At 46.3% G+C, this 7,063-nt stretch overlaps 1 protein-coding gene across 4 annotated transcripts in view; it reads left to right on the top strand.

Moving 5' to 3' along the window:
* Positions 1–1,623: 1,623 nt before the first annotated feature.
* The window catches only part of SPATS2L (spermatogenesis associated serine rich 2 like), an 86,808-nt gene continuing 81,368 nt past the window's right edge, over positions 1,624–7,063 (top strand). For 2 of the 4 annotated variants that reach the window (XM_075153576.1, XM_075153571.1), the window contains exon 1: positions 1,624–1,760. The gene's annotated coding sequence lies outside the window, so the exon portion shown is untranslated. Of the gene's footprint in view, positions 1,761–2,211; positions 2,371–7,063 lie in introns of those variants that run through there. The other 2 variants (XM_075153574.1, XM_075153572.1) reach the window with 2 other exon arrangements.

Below are 7,063 nucleotides of genomic sequence, written 5' to 3'. Positions count from 1 at the left end.
CCACTGTGTTCCTTTAGATGAGTCTCAGGTCCATGATTCACATCTATTCTCTTGTGCTGAAAGGTCAGCGGCACCCTTGTTTTATGAATATAATGCACCATTCTCTTGAACTTCAGAATCGTTTCCAAAACTCCCAGGCAAAATTCATAGAGCTCAGGGTGCAGACAAATGTCAGCAATACTATAAGAGCACTCTTGGAACACAAATACAAGCCTGGACATTCAAAGTTATGTTGTTTAAAATAAACCTGTATTTACTGAAGGTCTGAATAGTTTTGAAAACGTGATTCCAAATGAAATGTTAATTCTGAACCTGTGGCCTCACCATAACGTTGATTACCTAATTCACACCCAGCATTCTGCAGCAGGTAGATGAGTCCGTTCAACAGATACTTGTTCCACGAAGCCACTGCAACTGAATAGAGTAGAAACTGCCCAGCGAGGTTCGCTTGGGCACCGCCGTCAGAGAGAGCTGCGTGCTACCACACCGAGTCGGTTCTCTGCCAGCCCACCTGCCTGCCACGAGGAAACGCTGCCTGCTTTGGACCGTGGGTCGGATACACACTCATAAATCTCACCTTGAATTATCTTCCAGGCTGCAGTTTGGGAAGCCTTTGTTGAAAATAATAACTGTTTGAAGGTGTAAGAGGTTGTTTTTCTGGCTGAGGGGAAGGAGTCCAAGCAGAGGTGCATTCTGACCAAGAGTAGGGAGTCCAAGCAGAGGTGCATTCTGACCAAGAGAGTCTCCTCTGCGTTAGCAGGAAAAGAGGTATGCAACGATTTTGAGAGGAAATGCTATGATTTTCCAGTACTTGTGGCTCACATTGCTAACAAAAATGAGAACTGATACGTGTTTGGGTTAAGGGAAATGCTGATGACTGTGTAAAACACCAATACCGATAGTAAATCCAGATTGCAGTTGTTTATGGAAAACTTGCTCTGTTTTTTTTTAGTTCCAAGTGTGCAGTTGTACCTCCACATTCCAGTGTTTAAATTTAAGTGGATAGTTAGTTATTGCTCCTGTAGCTTTGTGTTAACAACCCTGACTATGTATTTTCTTTGGAGCTTTTAGGTAGCATTCTAAAACATTGATTACTGAAAAACTTGCGGTAAGTTTTCGTATTCTGGTTGTTTGCCGAGAGTATTCACAGGCAGGAAGAGTCATATGCTAGCAATGATTGATGTTGCCAGTTTCATTTGAACTTTCATTCAAGTTCTTGAATAGCTCTCTGCGCGGCTCCAGCATTTATTGGTACGTGGCAAGCGGGGCACGCATAAATTTCGAACCCGCTGCGGAAGTAGATCACTGGAACGCGGGGGGTGCTCTCCGTCCCGCGTAACTCTTCCCGTCCGGCACCCAGGAAGCACACGACACGCTGTGCTGCCGGAGCCGGGCTGCGGGCGGCTCAACCGCCCCGCTCCCGAGCCTCCCGGGAGAGCGCCCGCCCCCCGGGCCCGTCCCCTCGCTCCCAGTCCGCCGCCGCTCTCCGCCCGCTGCCCCGCGCCCTCACGCGCGCAGCGCCCCGCGGCCCTTGCTGCGGGCCGGGGGCGCGCGGCGCCGCCGTTGCTCTGGGCGGGGGCTGTTGCGGCCGTTACTGGGGCGGGCCCAGGGCGGCGTGCGCGTGCAGGGGAGGGGCGCGAGGCGAGTCCCCGCGAGCGGGCGGCCGTGCCACAGCCGCGAGCCGCTACCGGCCGGTCCGCAGCCGCTTCCCCGCCCTCTGCCGCGGCGACACGGCCTCGCGGCGGCCCGGCGGCTACCAGGTAAGGCGTCGCCCTGCCCTCCCCTCTTCTCGGCGGCACCTGCGCGGGGCGGCGGGCCCGCGGCGGGCGGAGGAGGGCCCGCCGGGAGTTTCCTGCCGAGGGGTGCCGGGGAGGGGGGACGGGGGACGATCGCTGTGGTGCCGCGCGGCACCCCACCCGCTGCTCTAACGTTTCGAGTTCCAGCGCCGAGACCTGGCTGCGGGCGGAGGCAGGCGGGCCCCTCTTGGTGGCACGGGGACCGCAGCCGGGCCCGGCCCCGGCCCCTCGGACCCCGCCCGGCGTGCGCCGGGACCGGCTCTGCGAGCGCCCGGGAGCCGCTCGCCGCGGCTCGCCCTCTCCCGCCGCTCCGCCAGCCCCCAGGCGCCGCCGGAGCCGAAACTCGGCAGTGCTGTGCTGTGCTGTTCAAGGCTATTCAGTAACAGCCTTGGTCATAAATGATTAACTGCACACCCGGGGAACAGGGAGCCGGGTCTTCCCGAGCGCAGCCGTCTATCCCCGGCTGTCTTCGCGGCCAGACGCGCTGAGCCAGCGGTATGTTTGTTCCTGAAATGCTCCCATACGTTTTTGCACGGGCTGTGAAACGTTTCTGTGAGTGCTGACACACCACAAGGTAGGGATGAAGGTTGCTGTGCCCTAGCTACTGTTTCTGCACAAACCCACCCGTTTAAGGATTTGTTTTATCTGCACGGAGGTAGAAGACTGCTAAGGTGATAGGGCTTTTTTTGGATTGTTGGGGTTTTTTTTTAATGTTCGTTGTCTTTCTTACTTTCTTACATGAAAAATATGATCATTAGGTGTGCAAGTCGTTGATAAGCAGTGGCAGCTGGCAATATTCTTTTATTCTCTATCAGAATGCAATGCTTCCTTTGTTGAGCTGTAAATGAATAGTGTAAGCTTCTTCCCCACCCTCAGCCTCATCATCCTGAGATGTGACTCACTTGTACTACCAGATTTATTTTCTTTAGGAGACCTAAGAGGCACCACAGAAAATCCATCTGTTTCATTCCAGGTCACGTTCCCCTGCATTGATTTGGTTGATTCGCGCTTGAAAATGTGTAAATATGCTTTATATGCTTCAAGGCAACTAATGATCTTCTGTGGGAATTCTTTTCTGTTAACTTTTAAATTTGAATTACCAGTGTATGTGTAAAGCCTCTTTCTTCTGTTTCTTTGAGCTCCTGATACAGTCATAAAATATTTTCCAAAATGTGATGATTCAAGGAAAGTAAACTAGAAACTTTCTAAATAGAAAGTGGAAGAGACTGCTGCATGCAGAATGTCAGGGTTAACCAGGAACGTATTTGCACTGGCCATGAAAAAAATCCTGGATGGTAACTTGTTGAATGCCACTAACCTAGAGTCTTTAAGCTGCTGTGAGCAGGACACTGCGCCCTTGCCACAATTGTTTTTTGTGAATGAAGTCAAACCATGTAAATGCAGAATGATTTCCAGGTCAGAATAGGTTGATGAATTTTGTGAGGCGCCATGACAACCTGCTGGAGCTCAACACTGCTGCTAGGCTGTGAGTGTTCTCCCACTAATTGTGTTATGGGAGTTGAAGCAGTTTGGCCCTTTATGAGAACAGCAGGATCTGTTAAATGTAATGAGACACCAATAAAGATAAGGCTTGTACTGTGTCAGGCGCTGCATAAACATGTAAGGAGGTGAGGTCACAACTCTGGGAAATTTACTGTGTAAGAAATTGTGATCATTAAGAAGAAATGAAGTATGCTTCAAAATGTTCTTAGGGTTATCCTTAAGTGAAGCGTCTATTTCCACAGTCCTTATGCCCAGGCAGGTGCCTAAGAAGGAGCATGTGCTTTGAGTTATTGTTTTGTCTGACATATAGTAATGAGCCTAAAAATTGAACATGAGCATCTCCAAGTACTTTCTGTGTTAGGGAGGTTTGGTTCTGAATCTAGATCAGTTTTTCTTTTCTAGTCTTTCTTGCTCAAAGAAATGGAAATGAGGCTATGTCAGGTCACCTTCCTGCCATTTCCCTAATTTTGTGGAAATTCTGTCCAGAACCGAAATCAGTTCGGGCCTATTTTTAAGAGAAAGCACAAGATTCCAATGGCCTGCAATGTGTTTTATATTTTGAGTTTTCTTCTAGCAATGGTGGAAGTACTAAAGCTGTGCTTGTCAGCAGTTGTATGCAACCTGTATTTGGTATTAATTCCCCCAGGCTGTTGTATTTGTGTTCCTTTTCACCCACACATGTTGCCTCTGTCATTCTAGGGACTGTATTTCCTACTATGTTTTCAGGGCGCATGTCTTAGAGTCTTTGGACACTGTTAAGTAATGCTAGTCATGCAGAATACAAAAAAAAATCCTCAATCATTTTTCTCAAAACAATCTGGTGCGGTGCTTTACATATCCAAAGGAAAGGTCAAACTCCACTTTTGACTGTGCACCGGAGGATAAAAGTAAAGCTGCGTAATGATTTGGAGCAGAAGACACAGGGGCAGTGAAGCTTTGCACAAAGATCAAGGGAAGAAAAACAACTTATAGTTAATGGTTAATTGTAGTTAACTTGTAGTTAATATTAAGGATTTTATTGTCCATGTTACTCTGGGGAAATACGACCCCATACCTACAGCTGATGCTACTGTTTCCTCCATCCTCCATGTTTTTCTGCACTGTCCCAATCCTTCAGTTTCTCTCTTCTTTCTCCTGCCTTTTCTTCCCTCCTCAAATGCTTCGCCAGCTTTCTCTTGCAGTTTTCTCCTTCATGTACACAAATGAACAGCAGTGAAATAGTTAACTTCGATAGCAAAGTGCCTTTATTTTAGACTGGGCACCTTCCTCTGCTAATAGTTGTTTGAAAGCAACACTCAGTAGCATTATTATATCAAAGAATTTGGTGGGCTGTGCAGTTCACATCTCTTTGCCCTGTTTGTTTCTGAGCACCTTGAGCTTGAAGAAGACGGTGCAGTGTTGTTTTGCCTCTACTTTCATTTGCAAGATTCTCTTTACAGTCGTGAGGACTATAAGCTCATGTTTTACAGAGTGTGAGGTGATGGGGTGTGTAGCTACCTTGGGGGTGTATTTGGCATGGCAGGACTTTTACTTCTGGTATATAACTGAAAGTGGCATTGTGGGTGATTCCCGCAGCAAAGATTTTGGCCCTAGGAGTGCTGTCTTGTAACATGCTGAAGATCAGCTCCGTGCCTGATGTAACTTGATAGGGCGGTCAGAAGAGCTAAATCCAACTGGCACCTTGACCAATGGTGTGTGCAAAATATATTGCTTGATTTCAGGAGGGATTGTGGGAGCACAAGGAATATAAATTCTGGGATGCGGCAAGAAGCTGGAGAGTGAAAACTGACATTTTTTGACTGTTTAGTTTCACAGTACGTGGGTGGAACAGAAGGGTGAAGAGGGCAAGTCTGACAGCTGTGACTTTTGTTTCTGAATAGAAGTGCAATAATTCCCTAGTTCTGGGTATGGATTAGAAGAAATCTGGTTTTGCTTATTAGCCCCCACTGTCTTTCCTGCTGAAAGTTTGTCCATGTGAAGCTTGTTTAGAAACTCTGTAATGAAATCATGTGTGCAAGTCCCATTTTGTGTGTGTGTGCATTTGCATGTAAAACCTGAGAACTGAAAATATGATTGGGGTGGGTGGAGAAGTGAAACATTTCTTACTTCTGAGTCGTCAGCAGATGTAATCGACCCTTTTTTGTGAGAGGCTTCAGAAACAGACTTCAAAATTAAAGAGTCAAATGCTGGTTTCTCAATATAAAAAATGTCTTTTTGTTGAACAGGCCACCATATACTTTATGGGTGATGGCAAATTTGCTCAATTACTGAAGTGGTTATTAAGCGACAGCAACAATGCTTTCACTTATTATCCCAGTGCAATTATACATTTACTAGATCTTGTACCAAAAAAGCTTCTGATGATTTTCTGTTTAGACAAGGCAAATAGTGCTGCAGACCCTAATTAGGGTTTTGGAATAATGTCAAAACTCTGCATGTGTTTTAAACTTCTCTCATAAAACAACAATAACATAGAGTGCCTGCCCATCTTTTCATAATACAAAAGAGACTATCTAAAAATATGCTCTGCATATACATAGTAGGAAAGGGTTGTGGCATAACATTTTCAAAGCCTGTTCTTTTCTTGGTTTGCTCTTAACTGAAGCTATACAGTTTCTTCAAAAACCATGAGTTACAAATGAATCTGCAATACTTTGTGACTCCTTGTCCTTTTCCTTCAGACAAAAGGCCCTTTCAATCCATTGTGGAACAGTCACCGATTTTCATGTGGTCATTCAAGAAAAGGGTAGTGATTGGCCTTCATAATAGGCCTTTCAGTACTCTCTCTAGTGGTTTGCTGATTGAAAAAAATGCCTATGGCTGTGTACTGTGTCCAGTGTTTAAATTACTGATGAATCTAATCTCCCAAGTGTTGAAAAGGTAAGAGTTCAAATGTCAAAGAAACCTCACCTGTTTGTGAATACCAGTGTGCTGCTGCTGCTCAGAGTTGGGGACAGATTTTGGCCTGTGTAAACTGGTACAGTTTTATTTGATGTTCATTGACTGAAGGTCTGTTCTATTTCTTTTTTTTAAAAGTAGTAACTTAAACCTGCTGTTTCCATGAACTGTGCTTCTAAGAGGACTGATGCTGTTTTATGTTCTGAGTGGCGTTGAGCAATGTTATCTGTTTGTGCTGTGCATGGCCAAGTGGACTGTATGATTTCTTGGGAGGTGACAATCCTCGAAAGTTGTGGGCATGTTTTGATTTAGCATTAAAGAAGCTGCTACCACTGTTGTGTTGGCAGTGCAGTCTCACTTGAGTTGTTATCCTTCTGTGCTGGTAAGGCCAACCTGCCCGGCAGCATTTCAAAATAAACACCCCGCATTCAGGGCAGGTAGGCTGGTTTTTGTTGTCCCAACCTTATGCAAAATCCATGCCAGGATTTATGGTGTTTGACTGAATCTTACCTGGAACAGCACCAAAAGATAGTGTTTGTGCTACGAGACATTTCTGAATGATGGTGGCTGTTCAAGATCCTGGTTGATTTTGTTAGAAACCTATGCAGAGCTTGCCCTGAAGGTTCAGTGCTGGGGTGTCCGCCTGAGTGCTCCCCATGGCATGTGGCTTTTATTGCTGCTGAGGACTGATGCATGCTGACAGCTAATGGGGTGGCAGATTAGACTTGAGGCTTTCTTACTGGTTTAGGTACGACTGCCGAGAAAGAATATTTGGGCTTTGGATGACCCTAAGCTCAAACATGTACTCAAATGGTCATTTCAGACTGAGTTGCTTCTTAGGAATATATAAAAACAGCTTTCAGTAT

The sequence above is a fragment of the Calonectris borealis genome, chromosome 6, assembly GCF_964195595.1.
Source record: "Calonectris borealis chromosome 6, bCalBor7.hap1.2, whole genome shotgun sequence".
Lineage (NCBI taxonomy): Eukaryota > Metazoa > Chordata > Aves > Procellariiformes > Procellariidae > Calonectris > Calonectris borealis.
The sequence above is the reverse complement of the archived record's forward strand: the minus strand, read 5'-3'. Positions and strand labels throughout refer to the sequence as shown.